The sequence below is a fragment of the Saimiri boliviensis genome, chromosome 3 (assembly GCF_048565385.1).
Source record: "Saimiri boliviensis isolate mSaiBol1 chromosome 3, mSaiBol1.pri, whole genome shotgun sequence".
Lineage (NCBI taxonomy): Eukaryota > Metazoa > Chordata > Mammalia > Primates > Cebidae > Saimiri > Saimiri boliviensis.
The window spans coordinates 12,189,522-12,204,492 of NC_133451.1; the positions used below are offsets into that span (position 1 = coordinate 12,189,522).

At 38.9% G+C, this 14,971-nt stretch overlaps 1 protein-coding gene across 1 annotated transcript in view; it reads right to left on the bottom strand.

Annotated features, from left to right (window-relative positions):
- RAB28 (RAB28, member RAS oncogene family) overlaps positions 1–14,971 on the bottom strand; it is a 248,291-nt gene that overhangs the window by 12,439 nt on the left and 220,881 nt on the right. The window contains exons 12-13 of the transcript XR_012516808.1: positions 1,965–2,013; positions 128–225 (exon numbers count right to left, since the gene is read on the bottom strand). The gene's annotated coding sequence lies outside the window, so the exon portion shown is untranslated. The remainder of the gene's footprint in view (positions 1–127; positions 226–1,964; positions 2,014–14,971) is intronic.

Consider the following 14,971-nt stretch of genomic DNA (forward strand, 5'->3'; position numbering starts at 1 on the left):
AAATTAGATTAGTGGTTTTGACATTTTTCTGCCTGCTTGCTGACCTAAGCCTCTAAATAGAGCCTCTATATTTCTTTCTCATGGTCCATCTCAGTGTTTATAAGGTGGTAGAAGTTGTGGGACTTACCTGTCGCTGGGCCAAGGTCAGAGAGAGCAAAGCACAGCTTTATTAAACCTTGGAAAAGTTCCCAATAGGAGGCTCCTTCTCACATACATAGGTTGTAACTGGTAAAAAAAAAAAAAAAAAAAAAAAAAAAAAAAAAAAAAAATCCTGTAGCAGCTTCTAACTCCACTGAAAAAGCAGACCACGGCCAGTAATCCTCACCTAATATATCAATGTAAATCTTATTGCTATCACCTTTTATTCCTTACTCCTTTCTGTGCCCAAGCTGTATGAGGTCACTAGGAAATTGTTTGAGTTTCCTTTCCCCAGGATGGAGGAACCCACTTCACGTTGTATTTTTTTGCTGCTTAGATTCACTAAGAGGGGATTAAAAGTTTATGTTAATGTTACAGCAGAATCAGAGACTTCTAGAACCTGGGGTACCTTAAAAAATTATTTGTCTGTGTTTCTCATTACAGTGGAGGAAGCAGAGGGTATACAAGAGAATAAGTCCTCTGTTGTCATTAAGCAGTAATAAACTGGCTAAAGAAGTACTCTAAAAACTGCTACCCACATGGCTTTGCTCACTCTGGCACCAGAATCTCGACTGGAATAGACAATTCTGTTCAAGCAGCTCAAGTGTCTCTATAAAGCAATGCCTAGAGGGGTCTTCAACTCAGGATTTTATAATAACAGTAAATTCTAAAAGATTGACATCCATGCTTTACATTGAAAACTAGCTACAGTTGTCTCCAGTGACAATCTAAGCTTGTATCCATTAAAAAACAATCAATTTTAGTTCTTCCTTGCTAAGAAACGTATGAAAGTTTCTAGCTGGACAGAGTAAGGAAAGATTCCCAGCTCTGGTGCACTCTGGACTTTTTGTCTTCCTCCAGGCTACACTGACCCTCATTGTACTCTTCCCTTGTGATCTGCCACTTCCTTTTCTGAGTCAAGGTCATATTTTCAGCTTCAGTTTGTACTTTTCTTTAAGCTTTTTTGCTATAATAATAAAAGGTCAGTTTTATATTTGACAACTTTTTGTAAAATGGTCAGCTGGGGGTGGTCTAACATACAAATGAATTTGCTCCACTGGCTGGAAGCAGAGTGACTTGATATTTCCTGTGTAATCATAATAAGCATTTGCCTTGTGTGGAGCAAGTCAGGCTTTTTCCTATTTAACTATTTCATGCCTCTGTTCCCCTGGACTACATTAGCAAAGAGGAATGAGTCCTTGGGGAGCTATTGGTACAATAGGCTTTTGTTTTTAATATAGCTTGATCTGTCGCAATAAGATTCTAGAAAAAAATTACCAAATTAAAAGACTGATTTCTCCTATACAGAGATCTAAATCCTAGTCTAATGAGGTTTAGTTTCTTTGAAGAACATTTAATCTGGGTAAGGATATTAACTCCTTACTCAAAAGGCACTCAGCTAAATAGTTTACATTATTATTTCATTTAATTCTCACAATACCACAATGAGATAGATATTATTTTATTATAAATAAAGATTCTAAGGCTTAAATAGATTAAGTTATGCAATACTACACATAAGTTAAGTAGCAGAATTAAATCCACAAGTACATATGGTTCCACAGCAAAAACTTAGCATTTAACCATTGTACCAAAATGTTCAGGCACCCATAACCAAGAATAGTGCTGAACCTCTATATTGCAATGAAAAGCAAACCTATACTTTAGATGCAAGCCAGGGTACTTAGAACATACTGTTTCTAGACTGCCAGTTTAGGTGCCATCCTCTTAGATATGGCTAGTAATCTCTTGACTACTTTCAAATTTGATATCTCTGAGCTATTTATCTTCAGCCTTTCAAAGTCTCAACACTTTTGTAAGCTTACCTCTTGAAGGTAGAGATGAAAGTAGAATGTGTTAGACACCAGGATTTATCTGTAAAGGGGAAGGAGAGATTATGATTTGGGTGATTAAGTGGGGGTGGGGGTGTGTATCCTGATGAAAGAAAATCATGTCAGAAAACAGCTGAACATCTTCAAAATCAGAAGACACAAACATGTGAACCACTTTGCCTTTTACAAGTTCCTTTAGCTTAAACCCATCTTGGCTTCCTATTTTCTATTCTCTAATTATTCTCACTCTCAACACCTTATACTTTTTGTATATGATCCGTACTTCAGACTTATTTTATTCTGACAATTTTTGTGCAGTGTTCTGTGTATTTCTACTAAATCTAGTTGAATTTTAGCATTGATGAAGTATTCTAGTCCTTATTGATCTTCTTCCCAATTGTCCTATTCAAATTGAGGCACTGAAATCTCCAATTATTATTATTGAATTGCCTATATCTTCCTTCAGTTCTGCCAGTTTTTGTTTCATGTGTTATGGGACACTGTATTTAGGTTTATTTTAGTTATATGTTTATAATCATTATATCTTATGGTAAATTAACACTTTTATTACTATACAATACCTTGTCATTTGTAACAGGTTTTTACTTAAAGCCTATTTTGTCTGATATTAATATAGTTGCCCAGCTCTCTTTTTATTACCATTTGAATAGTATAAATTTTTAAATTATTTTACTTTCAATCTATATGTTTCTTTGAATTTAAGGGTGTCTTTTGTAGACACCATATATTTATATAATTTTTTATCCACTATGTGGAGCCTTGCCTTTTAACTGAAGTATTTAATACATTTACATTTAATGTATTTACTGATAAGGTGTAATTTATGTATGCCATCTTGCTATTTGTTTTCCATGTCTTACGTATTTTTTGTTTCTCAATCCTTAAGTCATTGCATTCTTTTGTGTTGAGTAGGGATTTTTTTTTAGTCTGCTATTTTAATCCCCTTGTTTCTTTCACTTTTTTAAAGTCATGCATTAGTGTTATTCTAGTCATTAAAATATTGTATTTTAACTTATAACAGTCTAGCTCAGATTAATAATCAACCTAATTTCAATGGTATATAAAACATTGCTCCATCATCCCTCCTTTGTGCAGTTATTGTCATACGAATTGTCTTTATGTGTTGTATGACCATCAACACAGATTTATAATTTTTGCTTTATACAGTTGCCTTATAAATTATACAGAAGAAAAAAGTTACAAACAAAAAATATATTTATACTATTATATTTACCTATTTAGTTATCTTTACTGATGGTATTTCTTTATGCAGATGTGAGTTACTCTCTAGAGTCACTTATTTTAGCCTACAGCATTCCTTTAGTATTCATTGTACAACAGGTCTGCTAGTGACATATTTTCTCAGTTTCTATTTATCTTGTAATGTCTTGATTTCACTTTCAATTTTGGAGGATAGTTGTGCTGGACACAGAATTCTTGGTTGACAGTATTATCTCTCTTTGCATAAACAGTCAGTTGACTTCTGGAATCACAGTTTCTGAAGAGATGTCAGCTGTTAATCTTACTGAGGGTTCCTTGTACATAAACATTCACTTTTCTCTTGCTATTTTTAAGAGTATCTCTTTGTCTTTGATTGTGATGTGTTTACGTGTGAATCTCTTCAAGTTTACACTACTTGGAGTTCATGGAACTTCCTGGGTGTCTACATTAATATATTTTTATCATATTTGTGGGGAACACTCCCGTGTGAGACCCCTAAAAGGCGTGAGTCTCACTATTCGGTGAGTTTGATCCCAAACACAGTTTCCTACTGGAGGCAGTCGAGCTATCCGGAATATAGGAACTGAAAGATGAATGATCAGTTTCTAATATCAACCACAATATCGTTTGGGCCTAAAACTATGCGTTGCTGCTAGACCGAGTGACCCCCTACCAGCAATCCTGCTTTTAACCTTTTTTATGACTCTCTTTTAAGAATAAGTTTTAACCTTTTCTTTACTTACCTGACTGCCTAATGGTTTAACTGTCGATATTTGCAAAGCAAATGCCACCATAAGGGATGGCTTTGATTCCCGACTCAGAGATTCCTGAATGGGGAAATTGAGTTAAGTTGAGTTAGGAGTAGACAAAGGAGAATCCGGTTAAGAGATATTCTGATGAGCAAAACCAGAAAACCTTTTCACATCTCAGTTCTAAAACAAGATCAAACGGGAGATACCTGCAGCCAGGAGGAATAATGTCTGGATGCAAACAAGCTTTGTGATTACAGGAAATTCTGTTACTTTTTACAACCACTGATTGTGTATCTGACTTTTCAATTGTATAGGCCATGTAAGGTATACATTTGCATTTCCTCTTGCAACCATTGTGTATCTGATTTCTCTATTGTATAGGCCATGTGAGGCATACATTTACATTCCTCTTGCTATGACGTAAACCAGAGCCAAGAAAGTGTATTTATTCCTGGCATTTGAAAAATAAAATTTGCTGTTTAGGCACAGCCTATCAGCCCTCCAGACGCCTCGCTTTCTCTCTGTCTTTATTATTTTCTCAGGCGCACTCCCTCTTCCAGGTATTGGGACCCTCTTGCAGGTCGAGAGACCCCCGGGCAGACGTGCCTACCCGTCCGGACGGTCCATGACACATATTTGGAAACTTTTCAACCATTCTTTCTTCAAATAGTCAATCTGCCCATTCTCTTTTCCCTTTTTCACTCCTCTCCTCCCCTTTCCTCTCCTCTACTCCCTTTTTTTCTGCAGCCACTTCTCATCCTTTTCTTTCTCTTTCTTTCTTTTTTAATTTCTTATTCTCTTCCTCCTCCTCCTCCTTTCTTCTTCTTTTTCTCCTTCTTTTTCTTCTTCCTCCTTCTCCTTCTTTTTCCTTCTACTTCTCTTCACTCTCCTCCTCCTCCTCCTCCTTCTCCTCCTTCTCCTCCTTCTCCTCCTCCTCCTCCTCTTCCTTCTTCTTCTTCCTATCTCTCCTCTCCCTATCCCACCTTTCTCTTTGGAAGCTCTTATGCGTATATTAGTATGCTTGACAGTATCCCATAGTTCTATCAGGCTCCTTTCATTTTTCGTTGTTCTGTTCCCTTTTTGCTTCTGAGACTAGATAATTTCGATTACGTGCATTCAAGTTTGTATATTTTTTCTCCCACCTGTTCAGGTGCCCCTATGGTGATTTTTTTATTTCAGTTATTTCACTTTTCAACTTCATGATTTTGATTTGGCTGCTTTTTATCATTTTTATCTTTACTGATATTTTAAATTTGTTGAAAAGTTATTCTTCATCTCTCCTTTAGTTCTTCAGACATGTTTTCCTTTAGTTTTTTGAATGTATTATAAATAGCTGATTTAAAGTCTTCATCTAGCAAGTCCAACATTTGAGCTTCCTCAAAGACAGTTTCTAGTGACTGCTTTCTCCTGTGTAAGAGTAACAATTTTTGGTTTCTGTGCATATGTCATAATTTTTTAAATGATCAAAACTGATCATTTTAAGTAATATAGCAATTCCGGATTCTACCCACTGTCCCCAACCAGGGTTTGTTGTTGTTACTGTTTATTGTTATTGCTATTGTTTGTTTAGCACTTTGTCTGAACTACTGCTGTAAAATCTGCATTCTTTGACATGTATCAACACTGAAGTCTCTGCTTTGTTAACATAGTGGTCAGCTAATAATTGAACAGAGAAGTTCTTAAATGTCTGGAACCAATAAGCCCCCAAGTCTTTGACAAAGAGTTCTGTGTGCATACTGAACATGCCTTCAATATCTACCTAAAGAGTTAACTACTCTGCTTTAATTTTCAGTTTCCCCTAACTGGAACCTCAAAGTCAGTCACTGGTGAGAGCTTAGAGCCTTCTCAGGTCTTCCCTGAGTATTCACACATACCACAGCATGCACATGGCCTTCTAGATTCTCAGGAATGTGTCAAAATTCTTCAGAGCTCTATATAGACATCATTCCAAGCTTTTCCTGTTAAGCTATTATTTGCACCAACTATGATTCACTACCACAGGCAATCATGATATTAAACAAATGCTCCTAATTGTTTTCAATAAATGACCCTAAGTAAAAAAGCTATTCATACTAGGTGATGACTGAATCAGTTAAATCAGACTGCTTTGAGAATGGAGTCTTCCAGGGAACCACCAGGCAGGTCAAAAAAATAACAATTCTCCAGAAATAGGATTTGGAAAGAGTTCCAACCCGCTTTTGCCCCCTCTAGTGGCAGCCAAGCCTCTGGTTTTTACTGCGGTCATAGTCTGTGGGTTTTCAAGGTTACCATGGAGCTAGAAATGAAGGGATGAGAATAGGAAAAATTAACACTGCACTGTTCATATCAGGTTTTTATACCAAAATTCAGCTGTTTTTCTTAAATAAATGTTCCCTGAACTTTCCCCAAACCTTTTATTAATTTCAACAGCTTTGAGAAAGTTAACTCTAAAAATGTTTGCCCTTGTTCTTATTGCTTTTATGAAGAAAAGGACCTTCAGAGGCCCTTATTCTAACATTTTCACTGATACCCAAACCAGACTCATTTTATGTCAGTGTTTCTTTGCTCAGTTTGACTCACTTAAGCTTCTGGCTGCTTTTTATACTCTTTTTTATTCCAATTTCTTCCTTGCCTACTTTCAATCAAGACTTGCTTTTTCTATCTCGGGTTTTTCAAATTTTTTTTGTTTCTAGTGCTGTTGGTCGTACATAGGGGTTTTATCATCTGTTACCCAGATAACTTCAACAGTGTCCAAACAAGTCCTTTTGCAGCATGTCTCCTGTTCTAATCCATTCACTACCCCACACACATTGATCGTCTTGAAACATAAAACTGACTTCCTCTTTTCTTACCTAAGCCCTTCCATAGATTCACATTATCTTCAGAGTAGAGTCCCATCACGGCCATGCCAGAGTATACAAGATCCACTTGAGTTGAACCCAAATCTCTCAGCCCTCGCAAATCTTAGCCCAGCCATACACATATGTGCAATTCCATATCAATGCTGCACTGTCTCATTAGTATTCTTGTTCCTTGTTCCTTTAGTGAATCAATTAATTTGGTACATATTTTCTAAGCACTTACTATGTGTCAGGCCCTATGCAAGGCACAAGACAAAAGAAAGTGAATGAGAGCAACAAGATTCTTCTTCCTGTGGATTTTATATACAGAGATGGAGACAAGTAAATAGACAAACAAACTGACTAATTACAGAATGCTGTAACTGCAATGCAGAGAGGAAATGGAATGATAGAAACAGGAGAAACTTTTTTATTAATCAGTGTGAAAAGAAAATTTCTCTCTAAAGAAGAAACATTTGAGCTGAGACTTAAAGGATGAAAAGGAACCATTAAAGCCAAGACTCCCATGACAAAAGCCTGAGGCCAAAATTTAAATCAAAGTGGGACAAAGAGACTAAATGGAAGGCAGATAAAAATGAAAGTAGAGAAAAGTTGTCCCAGAAACCCCCACACATTCAAATAAACACATGCACACATACATGCACACAAGCCCACATACGCCACACTTAACTTAGATTCCTCAAGTGAGTAACTGCTGGATGGGCCAGCTGACAGATGGGAAATCCTTGCACAGAGCTATGACAAGGGGAAGTCTGTGGGGAAAGGTGCTGTTATTTAGCTAGCCCACCCCTGCTGAGTGAGTCCAAAGTTTCCCTTGGATTCATTCCCACCTGAACTTCCACCATCATGAGCTAAAAAGGCCTTTTACATGCATGTTTTGTACAAAGAAAGAGATGAGGACTAAATAGCAGCTGCTTAGGTCTGAGTGTATAGAAGAAACACATACACATATATGCTTGGTTGTAAAATGATTATATTTTGAAACGAAACTTAAAACCTTCCAGCTATGTTTCTCAGAGTTGTGATCCAGCTAAGGAGTGTTGGGTAAGCAAAGCCCTTTATGAGAGATGGCAAGAGGAATGAGAACGTGTTCCACAAAGAGGAGTGTTGATGGAGGAGGTGATAGACTCTTGCCACTGACTGAGTATCCAGCCCTCAGATGCAGATCCTTCTGACATAGAAGATTTCTTGTAGAAGTAGAACCATGGCCTGATGATCCTGGGTAAATTCTGCTTGGTACCAGTATGTTCAGCATTCATTCATTCATTTGACATTTAACTACTGAGTACTTACAATGTGCCAGCCCTTGCTCTAGGTCCAAAGATAAATCAGTGAACAAATACAGATCCCTTGCTGAATTATGTTATAGTGAGGGGAAAGACAGATGGCAGGTAGATAAACAGGTAACATAGAGACTGTGTTGGATGTTAATAGGTATGATGAAGAAAAGCTAAAGCAGGATAAGGAATTGAGAGGTGTTGCTTTTAGGCAAGATGGTGTGACAGGAACCAGATTTACCCTTCCATTTAAAATAACCAAAAATCTGGGTAGGGGGGAAGTACATGAAACAATGGTTTTCAAGTCGCTGGTGATAAATGGCAGTTATCTCTGAGTCACAGAAAACAAATTAAATAAGGTTACTGCTTGGAGAGAGTCTCTAGGCTGGGGTACAGAGAGAAAGAACACAGGCAGAGCCCAGTATACTCACTGATTTGAGAATGTGATGCTGAGAGTTTGGAGAGACCAAGGCCACTAAAGTTTTTAGGAAAGGTAAAAGAGAGAACAGAACTGTCCAGAGAGAAAATTCTGAAGATGTTTGAAGGATACATCTTGAGAATTTTAGTAGAATACTGATCACCACATGCATGTGAGGAAACTATCCAAGGCAGGAGAAAGAATGACCTTGAGGTGAAAGTGTGCCTCGTGTACTCCAGAAGCCTAATGCAGCTGTAGTGATCAAAGAGAGAATATGAAACCCAAATGAGACATTCAGAGAGATACTGGGGACCAACTCAGATGGGGACTTATAAGCTATTGGAAAACCCTTGGCTTTTTCTGTTTCTTTGTTTTTTTTGTTTTTGTTTTTGTTTTTGTTTTTTTTGAGACAGAGTCTTGCTCTTTCGCCCAAGCTAGAGTGCAATGGCATTATCTCTGCTCACCACAACCTCCACCTCCTGGGTTCTAGTGATTCTCCTGCTCAGCCTCCAGAGTAGCTTGGATTACTTACTAAAATAAGGAATATTTTTATGATCTTAAATGCAAAGAAAATCCAAAGATGGAAGAACTGTAGTGTTGGTTAATCCAGACAATAAAAAATGTCATATTCTACTGGCGCAAGAAACCTGGTTTGGGGGATGAGTGAGGCTGAGGCTCCCTAGTGTTCCCCATGCCTGGCGGGGAGGTTTCAATCACAGTGGACATTTAAGCAAGCTCATTGGATTCTAGCACCCAAGCCATGTACTCCAACAGTGTGGCCAAGAATAATGATATTAGGACCCCTTTCCACCTGATTCCTGCCTCTGCATCTCAGTTGGTGTAACAGTCAGGGAGGAAAAATGCTATTTGTTGGAGCTTCTGGAATTCCAGCACCAACAATGAATATGTGACCAAAAGAAATCCTGACAAAATAACTGAGGCTTTGCTTTCCTGGATCAGTGGCATCCATTGCCCCAGGAGATAATCAACATCATGAATGGAATTTCTAAATAAGTTATTATTAACTCGTATTGTAGAAAACAGCCTAGAAAGCCAGGACTTGCAAATGCAAGACCAAGTCTTGAGAGAAAAGTTCTATTTTAACTCCAAAAGCTTAGCTTTGAATGTCAAAAATCAGGCCTTGAAATAATTATATTCATAAAGTTAATACTGTAAATTAGTGTTTTTTAAACTGCAGGTTGCAATCCATTGGTGAGTTGTAAACTCAATGTAGTAGGCTGCAACTAGATTTTTTAAATGAGGGACAGGAACAGAATAAAACACCAGAGTCTGTTACACATAATGATCATTATGCTTCTTGATTTTTTTTAACTTTAAATGTGGTAGTGGTGGTGGTGGTGGCAGTGGTGGTGGTGGTGGTGGTGGTGGTGTGTGTGTGTGTGTGTGTATGTACTGAGCCTTAATGTAAAATATATTGCTTACTGTGAGCTATGTCAAAGGCTTGAAAAGCACTGGCATTAAAATTAATTTGGGAAAACTTTGACGAAAAGCCTAATTGCCCAACTTCTCAATAGATAAATGAGCCCCAAGTGAGAAAATGCATCAAATAAAAGGTGACCAAAGTCATAAAAGAATTGAAAAAATGGAAGAATAGCAGGAAAGATGCAGCCTCAGGCTAAGCGTGAGGTAGACATTTAGGAGAAAGGAGAGTATTTCCAGGAAGAAGAGCAGCAGATATAAAGATGAGAAGGTGTGTGTCTCAGCTTATTTGGGCTATGATAACAAAATGTCCTCGATAGGGTGGCTTATAAAACAGCAGAAATGTATTACTTACAGTTCAGGAGGCTGGGAAGTCAGATCAAGGCACAGTAAGACTCAGTGTCTGGTGAGGGCCTCCTTTCTGCTTCACAGATGACACCTTTTAGCTGTGTCCTCACATGGTGGAAGGGGTGAAGCAGCTCTCGGGGGTACATTTTAAAAGAGTGCTAATCCCATTTATGATGGCTCTATCATCATGACCTAATCACCTTCCAAAGGTCCCACCTCCTAATACCATAAGCTGAGGAGTTAGGATTAACATAAGAATTTAAGGGAACACATATATTCAAGGGTAGAGCAATGGGAAAATGCAATGTATACACAGAAGTTAAAGAATAAGTCCATCTAGCTGGAGCCAAGTTGGACTGAATGATGGAGAACTGAGGTCATCAAATTGGAAGTTCATATAGTAGGTAGGCTTTTCGGTGGTCAATAGGGAATCATGGAATATGTTTGACCTGGTGAATAACATGAAGATAACAGGATGGCTTAGAGGGGGAAAAAGCTGGAGGCAAGAATTTTTAGAAGTATGGCAAATAGCCAGGCACAAAGAAATAGATAAGATTTGCATCAGAGACCAAATAACAAATATGATATGTCCTGGAGTGAAAGCCTTGAAAATTCTTGGAAATGAAAATGATTTCTAAGAATAAAAACCTCCATCTCTTGAGCACTGCAAATAAATCTACTTATTAATATTGCTAGAATAATTAGCTAGCTCTGTTAATATCATAAATATTTGATGCCTCTTAATGTGCTTTTGCACCCATTAGTCATTTGATTTTCATAATCACCTTAAGAAGTAGCAAAATGATATAACAGTATCTCCATTTTAAAGATGGAGAAACTGTAGGCTAGAGGGGTTCTCCAGCTTCCCAAGGTCACACAGTTAGTGACAGGATTAGATTCACCAGATCTTCTCGCTCTGAGGCCAGGATTCTCCCACTTGACAATAGGTGACACCTCCCACACTGCCATTCTCTAATATTGATCCATCAACTTGTTGACTAAAATTATTTCAAAAATTGAATTGGCTCAATATTTCAGGAAGAAAGTCTATTCAAAAGGTCACTGTGGCTTGGTGTAAGTTTATTTAATAAATATTTTTCTTATTTGGAGGTTTTAATTTTAAGTATGTGGTCTACTCTTTTTGTATGATTATTTGCTAAAAAAAAAATTTTTAGTCAGCAACACACCTCATAAAAATTTAATATGTTTCAGAGCACTTTTTACTGTTTAAAAAAGCACAAATCAGGCATTCTTGCATTTTGAATGTGGCGCCCCTGTAATTGGGTCCTCTCTAAGGAAGGCCCTTCCAAACCCTGTAGGGAAATTGCTCTTTTAAAATAGAAACAACACTCAAATGAAGGGTTGTCCAAGATCATTCCTCCCCTCACACCACAGGTCTCAATACCAACCATTCTGTTGTGTCCTGGCTTTCCTGGTCACCTGTAGATTTCTTTCTTCAACTTGAAAAGACCTGCTGTCAAGTGTGTCTTTGGCTTTCAGGGCAGTAGAGCAAGATGATGACTCAATTAGAATGGCCCTGAGTTTGAATCCCAGCTCTGGCTCTCACTAGACATCTAACTGTGAGCAGGTTAACTCAGGTCCCTGAGTATCACTTTCTCAGCTCTACCATAAAGTGGTTACATTTCAAGTCACAGAGTTATTACCTGAATGTAAGACAGCAAACTTGAAACCACTGAACCTGAAGTAGGTTCTCATTTAATATTTATTACCAAGAGCCAGTGAAAGACAAGGTTTGCCAATAGAACACTCACTGGGTTCATAGCTTCGCTTACTTGGAGAATTAGTGCTTTCACCTCTCAGCCTGCTCCTTTACCAGGCCCAGAGATTTATGCATATGGGCTCTGACCTGGTCAGATTCTACAACCAAATGCTTTCAGCAATGAGCTGGTGACGTTTATTCAAAGTAGGAGAGCAACAGTCCTGACTTCTTTCCTTCCTTCCATCAAAAAATATTTATTAGGCACTTACTGTTGTACTGGGCATTGAGTGTACAAAGACTAAAGAACATGGGTGATGTTCTCACTCTCCTGAAGCTTATCTTCCATTAGGGAATACAGACAATAGGTAGGCAAGCCAGTAAACAAGACAGAATCACAGATAATGATAGGTATACTGCAGAATATTAAAATAGTGGTGTGATAAAGTACTGGAGTCTACTTTAGATAGGGTGGTCAAAGAAGGCCTTTCTGAGGAAATAATATTAAATCTGGGAATCAGCTGATTAGAGAAGCCTGGCCCATGTGAAAATCAAGGAGAAAAGCCTCCCAGGAGGAGAAAACAGCTCATTCAAAGGGCCTAAAATGGAAATCAGCTTGCAGTTCTCATGGACCAGAAAGAGCACCAGTTTGGCTGCATGAAAGTATAGCTGGACTCTCAGGGAGAGGAGGGGATACTAGAGGATGCGGGTAAAGAAGGAATAAATCAGCTTATGCAGTGCCTTGTAGGGCATGGGAAAGAAGTGAGATTTTCTTGTAAGAGGAATTGAGTTATTTAGAGGCTACTAAACAGAAGCACAATTATTTACGTTTTTTCCGCATTCACTAAGTCTGCATTTTGGAAGGCTAGGACAGTACCAGCACATCTCTTGGAAGGTAGTACAGAGGTCCTAATGGGAGAAAATGGTGATGAGACTATGAAGATCACAGTGGCAATGGAAAGAACTGGATACATTCAGAAATTATTTGGGAGGCTGAGTTGACAAGATCTGGGAGGTAAATGTGGTAAAAGAGAAACCAAGGCTAACCCTAGAATGTGGGTTTGGCCAAGTGGCTGAATTGTGGTGCTGAAGAGGAAGATAGGGAAGGAATGCATAGAGGAAAGTAGAGAGGAAGAGACTTAAATGTTCTCTATAGGCTTTATTACGAGACCGAATCACAGAGAAGTTGGGACTAAATCTATATATTTAGGATCTGTCCTCTTTGTATCCCCAGGACAAAACCTAGTCCAACACATGGCCCAGGTATTTCAGTATGTGTATGCATGTGATGGAGAAAAAAAGAGCATTGCTTGAAATTCTGCATCCGTTGCTTTATCCACAAGCCTTTTAATTTCTTGAAACTTCAATTTCCTTTCTCATAAAATTGGAACAGGAAGACTTCCCTTGCCTAGTACATGGGATATTGTATGAAAATTAGATAAGTATGTAAGCATTTTGAAACTGTACGCCCCTGAGCAAACACAGTTCTGTGAAAGGGGTTATGATGGTTTCATGTTAGAACAATGCATCACAGAGGGAGTCAAGATGGGCAAATAGACACAACTCTGGTGCACAACACCCAGTGCAAGAGATGCAGATCCAGAGATCTCCTAGCTCCAACCAAGGTACCAAGTGCATTTCAATGGGTCTGGTCCGACTCAGCAAAGCCCACGCAGGGCAGACTGAGGCAGGGAGGGGTGCTGCTTCACCCAGAAAGTGCTTCTGACCAGTGAGTCGGAGGATCCCCTCTGGCACTCCAGTCCAGATACAGCGCTTCCCCCAAAGCCTCAGCAGTACACAGAACAGGGAATCTTTGCCAGTCAAGCACTGGGAATTGCAAGCTCAGAGTTGAATAATAATACAGGACGGTGTCCCAGATTGGCACACAGATCTAAGCAAACGAATAAGCCCATAAGCCAGCCAGGAGAGCCTGCAGACCAAGGTATCGCCTCCTCCCTCTGCCCAGAGAAAGAGGGAGCTGAAGGTGGGAGGACAGACTGAGCAACTGGGCAGGCCCCTCGCCCATGACCAGAAATACAGAGCTGAAAAGGGGGAGACAGGCAGTGCGGCCGGGTGGGTCCCTACCCTCCCCCACAAACCCCAGAGGGCTGAAGCACTAACTCTAGGGGATTGCATAGCCAGTGCCACAGTCTGAGCTGAACGCTGAATGATCCAGCCCTGTGGAGGAAGGACATAGCCTACCATTAAAACCTGGGACTAGGCCTCAGGTTTTAACAAAAAATACAGGAAGTCAATGTAGCAACGGGATGGCATTCTTGACCACCCAGCAGTGCTTTTAGGTCAGTGGAAGATGCAGGTCTAAACTCCCAGTGTAAAGAAAAAAGACACAGGAAGCTTACCTAGCAACCTGAAGGAGTCCATAGAAACCAAGTAGCACCTCGACAGGCAGACAAGCAACCTCATCAAGCAGCTCCCTGAGACCACAGCCAGGAAAATCCATGAAGATGGGAAAAAAACAGCACAAAAAAGATGAAACCATCAAAGACTGGAACACCTCTTCTCCTTCAAGGGATCACAGCTCCTCAACAACACAGAAACACAACGTGACTGAGAAAGAGTGTGAGGAATTAACAGAAACAGGCTTCAGAAGGTGGATAATAAACTTTGCTGAGCTAAAAGAATAAAAAGAATACGTTCTAACTCAATGCAAAGAAACCAAAAACCTTGAAAAAAGGTTAGATGAAATGCTAACTAGAATAACCAGCTTAGAAAAGAACATAAATGACTTGATGGAGTTGAAAAACACAGCAAGAGAACCACATGAAGCAAATAAAAGTTTTAATAGCTGAATCAATCAAGCAGAAGAAAGAGTATCAGGGACTGAAGTTCAACTCAATGAAATAAAAAAGAATGCAAGACAAGAGAAAACAGTGAAAAGAAATGAACAAAACCTCCAAGAAATATGGGATTATGGGAAAAGACCTAATCTATGCTTGATCATTGTAC